The sequence below is a fragment of the Pseudophryne corroboree genome, chromosome 10 (assembly GCF_028390025.1).
Source record: "Pseudophryne corroboree isolate aPseCor3 chromosome 10, aPseCor3.hap2, whole genome shotgun sequence".
In the NCBI taxonomy this organism is placed as follows: Eukaryota; Metazoa; Chordata; class Amphibia; order Anura; family Myobatrachidae; genus Pseudophryne; species Pseudophryne corroboree.
Genome location: NC_086453.1, coordinates 60748095 through 60760326, shown reverse-complemented (window position 1 = coordinate 60760326; position 12232 = coordinate 60748095). Strand labels below are relative to the sequence as shown.

The following is a 12232-nucleotide window of genomic DNA, read 5'->3' as shown; positions in this document are numbered from 1 at the left end:
ATTCCACTTTTATATATTTAAAATGCTTAGTTTAATTATGTTCCTGGCGCTTAGGATACACACAATAGAAAGTAAAGTAGGTTATACAGTACATATACTATATTTAGCACAGGCCTGGACATGGCGGTTAGAACGGTGCCGCTGTCCACACTATGGGGTGGCTTCTGCATTGGGAGCAAATCACTTTGTGCCTGGGACAAGCCATGGTGCGATGCAAGGGGACCAAATACATTTATACCCCTTTTCCACTAGCTTTTAGAACACGGTAAATGCGCGGGGCCGCGCATTTACCCGTGTTTTTTTCTAGTGGAAAAGTTCCCCCCTGCAAATTTCTGGATCAAGTGATCCGGGAATCCTATGGGGATCATAGTGTATGGGAGGGCAGCGCTGGGAGATCATGTGATCTCCCAGCACCGCCCCTGCCGCGTCAGCAGCAGCGTCACCAACCCGGCAATATGCCGGGTTGGTGAGCGCTGTGGAAAAGGGGCCTGTAGCACGGGTCGCAGCCGTGTCAGGCTCCCGGCTGCGACCCGTGCTACAGGTGGAAAAGGGATAAAATTATTGTTGCATGCAGGATAAATACTGGCTGCTCCTGCATGTAGCTCACACATACTGGACGGCTTTATGTGTACACTGCAATTCAGATTTCACTTTGGACACGCCCCTCCCACATCTAATCTCCCACCACATGTTACATCTGCCCCACCTGCATGGTTTTACCAAGGTGCAAAGTTACTTGCTTGTTTTGCTTTGTTCCCAGCGCAGAATCAGACCATTTTCCTTGCATTGTTTGACTGAAGGATCTGCATGTTGAAGTCTGCATGTGGGAAGATATTGCCTATGTCAGAGGTTCCCAAACTTTTTTGAATCAATGGTACCCTAAAGTATCAGAATTATTTTCACAGCACCCCTAGACCAAAAGTTTCTTATTGAGAAATTCAGAGAAAATATGAAGTAAATTGTGTTTATAAGTCTTCCTTAGGGACAGTTATGTGGTGAGGGACACAGTCCTTGGCTACTCCCGGAAAATGGAGGTGACATGTCCCTATTTTCTCCAATGCCCCGCCCCCATCCCTCCCCACCAACACCTCTGCCTGTCAATCAGACAGAGGCGTTTGCATCCTTGCGATGCGATAGCAGGGGTATCCGGACTCCAGGTCGACAACAAAAAGGTCGACACCAATTGGTCGACACACCTTAGGTCGACGTGGACAAAAGGTCGACGGGAACAAGGTCGACATGGAAAAAGGTCGACATGAGTTTTTCACAATTTTTTTCTTTTTTGGAACCTTTTCATACTTAACGATCCACGTGGACTACGATTGGAATGGTAATCTGTGCCGAGCGGAGTGGAGCGAAGGCACCATGCCCTAAGCATGGCGAGCGAAGTGAGCCATGCGAGAGGACGCGGTGCACTAATTGGGGTTCCCGGTCACTCTACGAAGAAAACAACACCAAAGAAAACCCCATAAAAAACTCATGTCGACCTTTTTCCATGTCGACCTTGTTCATGTCGACCTTTTGTCCATGTCGACCTAAGGTGCGTCGACCAATTGGCGTTGACCTAAGGTGTGTCGACCTTTTTGTTGTCGACCTGGAGTCCCAGACCCGATAGCAGGACCCGTTCTACACATGCACAAAACGGGTCCTGTGCGTGAAGTTGGAGGCACTGAAGGAGTGAGGTCTGTGAGAAGTTTTAGGGTAGAACGAGAGGGGATGGCAGAAAGCGGGGATTGCACAAGACCATAGGTATGGTGAGACATCTCCAGCAGCCATGGGAAGGATCCTATAGAAAGATCAACATGTCTATCAATCTCACTACTATAAGGAACATTCAGACAGAACAATATAACCACATCTTCCTAATGACAGACTTACCCGCATATATGTGACTCTTTCTTTAAATATCTGCTTCATTTGCTATACTAATCCTAAATACTCAGTGACCTATTAGTGATTTATACACTATTAGCAAATTATGATGCCAAATTCAGGAAAAAGGACGTAATCTGGGTAAAAGACAAAAGACAAGAGGTAATCCTACAGTACAGGAATTCATAGGGAATTGTGAGCTGTGCGAACAAGCTAGGGCTGACATTAGGACAGAGGACCCAAGCTGCAGGTTTTCCTGTTATAGTGTCACAGGCCAGCCTAGCGCTGACAGTGCTGGGAGGGACTGCAGTTAAAATGCCGGCTGTCGGGATCCCGGCCTTCAGGATACCGACACCAAAATCCCAACAGCTGACCATATCGACAGCTGGAATCCCGGCGCACAGGGACTATTCTCACTCGTGGGTGTCCACGACACCTATAGAGCGGGAATAGATCCTGTAGCGAGCGCTGCGAGCCCGCAAGGGGACTCTTAGCGCTCGCCCCGCTGCCGGCATTTTGACAGACTGGATACTGCTGTCGGGATATTGACAGCCGGCATCCCGTCCGCCGGTAAATAGTATGTATTCCGCTGGAAGCTGCATCTACGAGAGCAGTAGTACTTGGGGTACAAATGGTAAAAGGGATACTCACTGTGACGTTCAGGTGTACTTGAAAAAGTTTCTGTAATATCCAGGTGATATGTAGACACATAGGGAAAATAGTGTCCTAGAGCAGGGCAGTAAATAGGAGTGTGCGAGCGGTACCGTAGCACAGGGGATATGTAGGCGGTACCGTCACTGCCCCACGGTCCCTACATCTGGCTAGTACGGTGCCTGGAATAGCCTCCTGCACTCCTTTAGGATGCTCCAGACGTGCACACTGCAGCCAGTATGACCTGCCACCTCAGCATGACATCATGAGAGCAGGGGGCGTGGCACTGTCCTAGAGATCTGTAGCCGCATGCATCACTCTCGTATTACCCTGACATCTGAGCCCTCCGGGATGAAGCAGCCAGGACGGCCCAACAGCAGGTGGGGCGGCATTGATTACGTCATTGGGGTTCAGATTACCGGCATTGTTGAGCTGGGGCTACTATGAAGCGATTCAGCGCAAATCGCATCATCGCCCTGCCCACTTTCACTCAGCAAGCGGGCTGGTGGCAGAGGTGTGTGGCCAGCTGCATGGGGGAGAGGGCAACTGGAAGCCGTCTCCAGGAGAATTACCTACTATTCCAGGCGGGTGGGAGTGCCACCCAAGAATGGTCTTGTTCCACTTTTTTTTTAACTTCTTCTCCTATATATTTGGCTACATCTGTGACTCTGGGACAGATGTATTAACCTGGAGAAGGCATAAGGAAGTGATAATCCAGTGATATGTGCAAGGTGATAAAGGCACCAGCCAATCAGCTCCAATATGTAAATTAACAGTTAGGATCTGATTGGCTGGTGCCTTTATCACCTTGCTCATATCACTGGTTTATCACTTCCTTATGCCTTCTCCAGGTTAATACATCTGCCCCTCTGTGCCTGGCCGTAACGCTGGGTGGAGTCACAGCGGTGGGCGGAGTCAGCAAGTCTCTGCTCCTGCTGCCTGTCCATCTCTCTCTCTCCCCTCCCCCCACCCATCAGCAGCTCTGACTCCCCGGCCGCGGCGCCGGGCCAACAACAACGGCTGATGCCGCCCCCGGCATACACATCAGGAGGGACGGGTGGCGCAGGAGAAGGCTTTCATAGCCCTCCCTTCCCCGCGTACACAGACCCGCCGCCTCCTCCACACACATCCGCTGTCCGCTCTCCTGCTGTGACAGGAGGCGAGTGCTGCAGTGACGTCATCTCCTGCAGCACTCGCCTCCTGTCACAGAGAAGAGCCGGCACACACACTCCAGTCTCCGGGGGCTGCCAGCATCTACAGGCAAGCTGGAAACACCCCCGGAGCGAGAGAAAACATACCCGTGAGGCCACGCCCCTTTCACAGCAGGCCACGCCCCTTTTCGGCCGCGGTGGGGTGAGAGATGTGTGTAACAGTAATACTGACCCGGTGACGCCTCTGGACACTACTGTTTACCAGCCTGCAGCAGCCGCCCACAGCCTCAACGGTGAGTCCCTCCGGCCATCCTACCCACTGATTCTATGTGTGGTCCGCACTTTACAAATGTCTCCTCTTCTGGTGCCCTCCCCCTCCACTACTTTCCCCCCTTTCTTCATCAGCTTCCTCACTGGGGACCCTCCCTGCCGCCCCGCGTCTCTCTATCCCCTCCCTACCGCCCCGCGTCTCTCTATCCCCTCCCTGCCGACCCGCGTCTCTATATCCCCTCCCTACCGCCCCGTGTCTCTCTATCCCCTCCCAGCCGCCCCGCCTCTCTGTATCCTCTACCTGCTGCCCCGCGTCTCTGTATCCCCTCCCCAACACCCTGCATCTCTGTATCCCCTCCCTACCGCCCACGTCTCTCTATCCCCTCCCTGCCACCCTGCGTCTCTCTATCCCCTCCCAGCCGCCCCGCCTCTCTGTATCCTCTACCTGCTGCCCCGCGTCTCTGTATCCCCTCCATAACACCCTGCATCTCTGTATCCCCTCCCTACCGCCCCGCGTCTCTCTATCCCCTCCCTACCGCCCTGCGTCTCTCTATCCCCTCCCTACCGTCCCACGTCTCTGTATCCCCTCCTCCCTACGCCTCTGTATCCCCACCCTACCACCCCGCTTCTCTCTATCCCCTCCCTACCGCCCTGCGTCTCTCTATCCCCTCCCTACCGCCCTGCGTCTCTCTATCCCCTCCCTGCCGCCCCCTGCGTCTCTCTATCCCCTCCCTGCCGCCCTGCGTCTCTCTATCCCCTTCCTACCGCCCTGCGTCTGTGTGCCCTCCCTACCGCCCTGTGTCTCTGTATCCCCTCCCTACCGCTCTGCGTCTCTGTATCCCCTCCCTACCGCCCTGTGTCTCTGTATCCCCTCCCTACCGCTCTGCGTCTCTGTATCCCCTCCCTACCGCCCTGTGTCTCTGTATCCCCTCCCTACCGCTCTGCGTTTCTGTATCCCCTCCCTACCGCTCTGCGTCTCTGTATCACCTCCCTACCGCTCTGCGTTTCTGTATCCCCTCCCTACCGCCCCGCATCTCTGTATCACCTCCCTACCGCTCTGCGTCTCTGTATCCCCTCCCTGCCACCCTGCGTCTCTCTATCCCCTCCCTACCGCCCTGTGTCTCTGTATCCCCTCCCTACCGCTCTGCGTCTCTCTTTCCCCTCCCTACTGCCATGTGTCTCTGTATCCCCTCCCTACCGCTCTGCGTCTCTGTATCCCCTCCCTACCGCTCTGCGTCTCTGTATCACCTCCCTACCGCTCTGCGTTTCTGTATCCCCTCCCTACGGCCCTGCGTTTCTGTATCCCCTCCCCACCGCCCCGCGTCTCTGTATCCCCCCCCCTACCGCCCTGTATCCCATACACGGTCCATACCACTGGCTCCTTGATACCTCCCTGACAAACCCTCACCAGGAGTACAGGAGCCATAACCCCCTGCGGTGCCCCCCATAGTTACCGGTATATCGGTGATGTTCCGCTCTGCCGCCTCCTCCCTATCCCTCACACAGCAAGCGCAGGGCGCAAGCCCAGCACCGAGCACATGACCGCGCTGTCCATGCCCATTGGCCCTGGTACCAGCTCCAGCCATCGCCCCCTCCTCCTACTGCACCTGAGGGGGGCGCGCACATAGCGCATGCAGAGGGGACTGGTGCACCTGTGGCTGCGTGGAGACCTTGCGTGCGCAACATGTCCGTGTTGCTACACCTGAAGGATGGTACGGTGTAGAGAGAGGACACAGCTGCCCCTGCTCCGCATTGTACCAGCACTTCCCTCTGTGTCTAATGACACCATATACCTCTTCATGCGGGTATGTCTATATCACATACATCCTTATCCGTGTCCTATATATTGTTACAAATAAAATGACATAGGTATAGGTCCCGCACCCCCTCCCCCCACACCTGCATCCACCTCCCCGTCCACTCGCAGCATCTACATACTCCCTGCCTCATCCGCGGTCCCCCCCGCACCCGCTACATTCTGTACATCGTGCTCTGCAGGCACTGTTCACGCCGTCGCAAGGGGCTACGCCCCCTTCACCATTGGAAGCACTTTCGTCGTGCAATATTTAACCACTAACAAACCTAGGAATGCAGGTAATACTCATACAAATATTGAACCGCAGCAAGGCGTGCAGGGGTTAAGGGGGCGTAGCCCCTTGCGACGGTGTGAAGAGCGCCCGTAGGGCGCGATGAAGCTCCTAGTTATAGAGTATTTATTGCTTTTACATATAGCAGTACCTGCACAGATTATCGAATATCAATTATTTTCATTACACATGTGTTACTTTGCAAATGCTGTGAATTCAGATAAAGCAAATGGGCTGCCAGGGCGTACCCAGCTGGTAAATGAGGGAGAACCACTGTACCAGAGGGCCTCCGCTTGTCTATTTGTAAATGGTGATATCTGCTCAGGCTACTTTTGACTTATGTTGTTTTTTTTTTTTTTTTTAAATTGTGTATTCTTTATTTATAATTTCAATACAGAGAAAAAAAAACCCACAATAACAACAGAACAATACAAACATTAACAATTACATTATGTCATATACCACTCGATTATACAGTCAAAGTAGCCCACACATATTAGTGACCAGAACAACCTTCCAGTTAAAATTCATATACGAAGAAATGTTACACCACTACTTGTCCTATGTGTAAAAAGTACCCACAGATATAGTTATTCTGCTGTCGCTGCACCCGTCACCCTTCTCAACACTGACTCGCACCATCTACCCCATTTATGCAAAGCATTCTGTTTTGTAAACATATTTTTTTCATGCCTGACTACGTTATCCACCAAAGCCCTCCATTTGTGTATCACTGGGGGAGTATTTGTACACCAGACTCCCGCAATAATGACCTTGGCCAATGTAGTGAGGCACAAGACATACCTATATAACACTAAAGAATGTGTCTCCTCTATATCTAGGCCAAACAAACATATTCTAATACTAAAACCAGGCAGAGAGGGAGACGTCTGCAAGACATCTCTCCACACCGCCTCCCAAAAGGAGAGTACTAACGGGCAATCCCACAGTAGATGCCAAAATCCAGCATTTTCCACTTGGCAACGAGGGCAAAAGGTATCCTCTCTAATCCCAGTCCTTTTCATAGATAAAGGCGTATGATATACTCTATGTAATATATATAGTGTTCATTCTAGCACCCTGCAACTTTCAAAATCGGTGCAGTTCCTCATTCCTGCCTGAGGTGTCACTCTCTGCTGTGATGCTTCTCAGCACACTCTGATCCGTTACTCAGTGCTGTGATACAGACCTGTGTGTGCTGAGAAGCACCAGAGCAGAGAGTGACACCCCAGGCAGGAAAGAGGAACTACACAGAATTTGAAAGGTGCAGGGTGCTAGAATGAACAGTAATATAGAAATATATTTGCTGATAACGAACACAAGGAGTAGTATACCTAAGAGATCCTAAAATCTGAATCCAGTGCTCGGTTGATAACGGGCCTATATCCATTTCCCATTTCAATTTCAGAGGAATCTAGCTGGTTCGATTAAATTATTATTAATCTGGGCATATATACTGGAAACATGACCTCTAGAACCCAAATGCAATAACATTGATTAACGGGTGAAGGTGACAGTACAGGGTCAGTGCGTGAAAACTGAGTTTGGATCGTATGCCTTATTTATAAATATCGAAAAAAGGCACTATTAGGAATATTAAATTCACTCTGGAGATGAGGAAAATAAGATTTTACTCACCGGTAAATCTATTTCTCGTAGTCCGTAGTGGATGCTGGGACTCCGTAAGGACCATGGGGATTAGCGGCTCCGCAGGAGCACAACTAAAGAAAGCTTTAGGACTACCTGGTGTGCACTGGCTCCTCCCACCAAGACCCTCCTCCAGACCTCAGTTAGGATACTGTGCCCGGAAGAGCTGACACAATAAGGAAGGATTTCGAATCCCGGGTAAGACTCATACCAGCCACACCAATCACACCGTATAACTCGTGATACTATACCCAGTTAACAGTATAAAATATAACTGAGCCTCTCAACAGATGGCTCAACAATAACCCTTTAGTTAGGCAATAACTATAAACAAGTATTGCAGACAATCCGCACTTGGGATGGGCGCCCAGCATCCACTACGGACTACGAGAAATAGATTTACCGGTGAGTAAAATCTTATTTTCTCTGACGTCCTAAGTGGATGCTGGGACTCCGTAAGGACCATGGGGATTATACCAAAGCTCCCAAACGGGCGGGAGAGTGCGGATGACTCTGCAGCACCGAATGAGCAAACTCTAGGTCCTCCTCAGCCAGGGTATCAAACTTGTAGACTCTTACAAAAATGTTTTAACCCGACCAAGTAACAGCTCGGCAAAGTTGTAAAGCCGAGACCCCTCGGGCAGCCGCCCAAGAAGAGCCCACTTTTCTCGTGGAATGGGCTTTTACAGAATTAGGGTGCGGCAGTCCAGCCGCAGAATGTGCAAGTTGAATCGTGCTACAGATCCAGCGAGCAATCGTCTGCTTAGAAGCAGGAGCACCCAGCTTGTTGGGTGCATACAGGAGAAATAGCGAGTCAGTTTTCCTGACTCCAGCTGTCCTGGAAACATATACTTTTCAGGACCCTGACTACATCCAGTAACTTGGAATCATCCAAGTCCCAAGTAGCCGCAGGCACCACAATAGGTTGGTTCACATTAAAAAATTATACCACCTTAGGAAGGAATTGGGAACGAGTCCTCAATTCCACCTTATCCATATAAAATACAGATAAGGGCTTTTGTATGACAAAGCCGCCAATTCTGATACACGCCTGGCCGACGCCAAGGCCCACAGAATGACCACTTTCCACGTGAGGTATTATAGCTCCACGGATTTAAGTGGCTCAACCCAATGCGACTTCAGGAAATCCAACACCACGTTGAGATCCCACGGTGCCACTGGAGGCACAAACGGGGGCTGACTATGCAGCACTCCCTTAACAAAAGTCTGAACTTCAGGCAGTGAAGCCAGTTCAATTTTGGAAGAAAATCGATAGAGCCGAAATCTGGACCTTAATGGAACCCAATTTTAGGCCCATAGTCACCTCTGACTGTAGGAAGTGCAGAAATCGACCTAGCTGAAATTTCTCCTTTGGGGCCTTCCTGGCCTCACAGTACGCAACATATTTCCGCCATATGCGGTGATAATGGTTTGCGTTCACTTCTTTCCTAGCTTCAAATAGCGTAGGGATAACTTCCTCCGGAATTCCCTTTTCCTTCAGGATCCGGCGTTCAACCGCCATGCCGTCAACGCAGCCGCGGTACGTCTTGGAACAGACAGGCCCCCTGCTGCAGCAGGTCCTGTCTGAGCGGCAGAGGCCATGGGTCCTCTGAGATCATTTCTTGGAGTTCTGGTTACCAAGCTCTTCTTGGCCAACCCGGAACAATGAGTATAGTTCTTACTCCTCTCCTTCTTATTATTCTCATTACCCTGGGTAAGAGAGGCAGAGAAGGGAACACATACACCGACTGGTACACCCACGGTGTTACCAGAGTGTCCACAGCTATCGCCTGAGGGTCCTTGACCTGGCGCAATATCTTTGTAACTTTTAGTTGAGGCGGGACGCCATCATGTCCACCTGTGGCCTTTCCCCACGGTGTACAATCATTTGGAAGACTTCTGGATGAAGTCCCCACTCTCCCGGGTGGAGGTTTCTTAGTTGTCCACTCCGGGAATGAACACTGCTGACAGTGCTAACACATGATTTTCCGCCCATCGGAGAATCCTTGTGGCTTCTGCCATCGCCATCCTGCTTCTTGTGCCGCCCTGTCGGTTTACATGAGCGACCGCCGTGATGTTGTCTGACTGGATCAGCACCGGCCGGTGTTGAAGCAGGGGTCTAGCCTGAATTAGGGCATTGTAAATGGCCCTCAGTTCCAGAATATTTATGTGTAGGGAAGTCTCCTGACTTTTCCATAGCCTTGGAAGTTCCTTCCCTGTGTGACTGCCCCCCAGCCTCGAAGGCTGGCATCCGTGGTCACCAGGACCCAGTCCTGTATGCCGAATCTGCGGCCCCCTAGAAGATGAGCACTCTGCAGCCACCACAACAGCGACACCCTGACCCTTGGAGACAGGGTTATCCGCCGATGCATCTGAAGATGCGACCCGGACCACTTGTCCAACAGATCCCACTGGAAAATCCTTGCATGGGACCTGGCGAATGGAATTTCTTCGTAAGAAGCTACCATCTTTCCCAGGGCTCGCGTGCATTGATGCACCGACACCTGTATACGTATTAGGAGGTCTCTGTCTAGAGACAACAACTCCTTGGACTTCTCCTCCGGGAGAAACCCTTTTTATCCTGTTCTGTGTCCAGAACCATACCCAGGAACAGTAGACGCGTCGTAGGAACCAGCTGCGACTTTGGAATATTCAGAATCCAGCCGTGCTGTTGTAGCACTTCCCGAGATAGTGCTACTCCGACGAACAACTGCTCCCTGGACCTCGCCTTTATAAGGAGATCGTCCAAGTACGGGATAATTATTTCGGCCATTACCTTGGTAAATACCTCGGTGCCGGGGACAGACCAACGGCAACGTCTGGAATTGGTAATGACAATCCTGTACCACAATATTGAGGTACTCCTGGTGAAGAGGGTAAATAGGGACATGCAGGTAATCATCCTTGATGTCCAGTGATACCATGAAATTCTCCAGGCTTGCAATAATCGCCCTGACCGATTCCATTTTGAACTTGAACCTTCGTATATAAGTGTTCACAGCTTTCAATTTTAGAATGGGTCTCACCGAACCGTCTGGTTTCGGTACCACAACATTTTGGAATAGTAACCCCGGCCTTGTTGAAGGAGGGGTACCTTGCTTTCACCTGCTGGAAGTACAGCTTGTGAATTGCCGCCAGTACTACCTTTCTCCGAAGGCAGCCGGCAAGGCTGATGTGAGGTAACGGCGAGGGGGAGTCGCCTCGAACTCCAGCCTGTATCCCTGTGATACTATTTGCAGAACCTAGAGATCCACCTGTGGGCAAGCCCACTGGTCCCTGAAGTTCCCGAGACGCGCCCCTACCGCACCTGTCTCCACCTGTGGAGCCCCAGCGTCATGCGGTGGACTCAAGAGGAAGCGGGGGAAGATTTTTGATCCTGGGAACTGGCTGCTGGTGCAGCTTTTTTCCTTCTTCCCTTGTCTCTGTGCAGAAAGGAAGCGCCTTTGACCCGCTTGCTTTTCTGAAGCCGAAAGGACTGTACCTGAAAATACGGTGCTTTCTTAGGCTGTGAGGAAACCTGAGGTAAAAATTTTTCTTCCCAGCTGTTGCTGTGGATATGAGGTCCCAGAGACCATCCCCAAACAATCCTCACCCTTATAAGGCAGAATCTCCATGTGCCTTTTACAGGCAGCATCACCTGTCCACTGCCGGGTTTCTAATACCCTCCTGGCAGAATGGACATTGCATTAATTCTGGATGCCAGCCGGCAAATATCCCTCTGTGCATCCTTTATATATAAGACAACGTCTTAAATATGCTCAATGTTAGCAAAATATTATCCCTGTCTTAGCGTATTAATATTATCTGACAGGGTATCAGACCACGCAGCAGCCCTATTTATGCTGAGGCAATTGCAGGTCTCAGTATATAACCTGAGTGTGTAAATACAGACTTCAGGATCGCCGCCTGCTTTTTATCAGCAGGTTCCTTCAAGGTGGCCGTATCCTAAGACGGCAGTGCCACCTTTTGACAAACGTGTGAGCGCCTTATCCACCCTAAGGGATATCTCCCAACGTGACCTATCCTCTAGCGGGAAAGGGTACGCCATCAGTAACTTTTTAGAAATTACCAGTTTCTTATCGGGGGAAACCACGCTTCTTTACACACTTCATTCATTCATCTGATTGGGGAACAAAACACTGGCTGCTTTTTCTCCCCAAAAATAAAACCCCTTTTATGTGATACTTGGGTTCATGTCAGAAAATGCGTAACACATTTTTCATTGCCGAGATCATGTAACGGATGTTCCTAGTGGATTGTGTATATGTCTCAACCTCGTCGCCACTGGAGTCAGACTCCGTGTCGACATCTGTGTCTGCCATCTGAGGTAACGGGCGTTTTTTGAGCCCCTGATGGCCTTTGAGACGCCTGGGCAGGCGCGGGCTGAGAAGCCGGCTGTCCCACAGCTGTTACGTCATCCAGCCTTTTATGTAAGGAGTTGACACTGTCGGTTAATACCTTCCACCTATCCATCCACTCTGGTGTCGGCCCCACAGGGGGCGACATCCCATTTATCGGCCTCTGCTCCGCCTCCACGTAACCTTCCTCATCCAA

The 12232-nt window shown here is 51.0% G+C and overlaps 1 protein-coding gene and 1 long non-coding RNA gene across 4 annotated transcripts in view; one reads left to right on the top strand and one right to left on the bottom strand.

The window, feature by feature from the left end:
• The window catches only part of NTF4 (neurotrophin 4), a 264224-nt gene that overhangs the window by 113762 nt on the left and 138230 nt on the right, over positions 1–12232 (bottom strand). The window lies entirely within an intron of this gene.
• Positions 3767–12232, top strand: part of LOC134967011 (uncharacterized) — a 39222-nt gene continuing 30756 nt past the window's right edge. The window contains exon 1 of the long non-coding RNA XR_010188767.1: positions 3767–3967. This is a non-coding gene — a long non-coding RNA (uncharacterized LOC134967011). The remainder of the gene's footprint in view (positions 3968–12232) is intronic.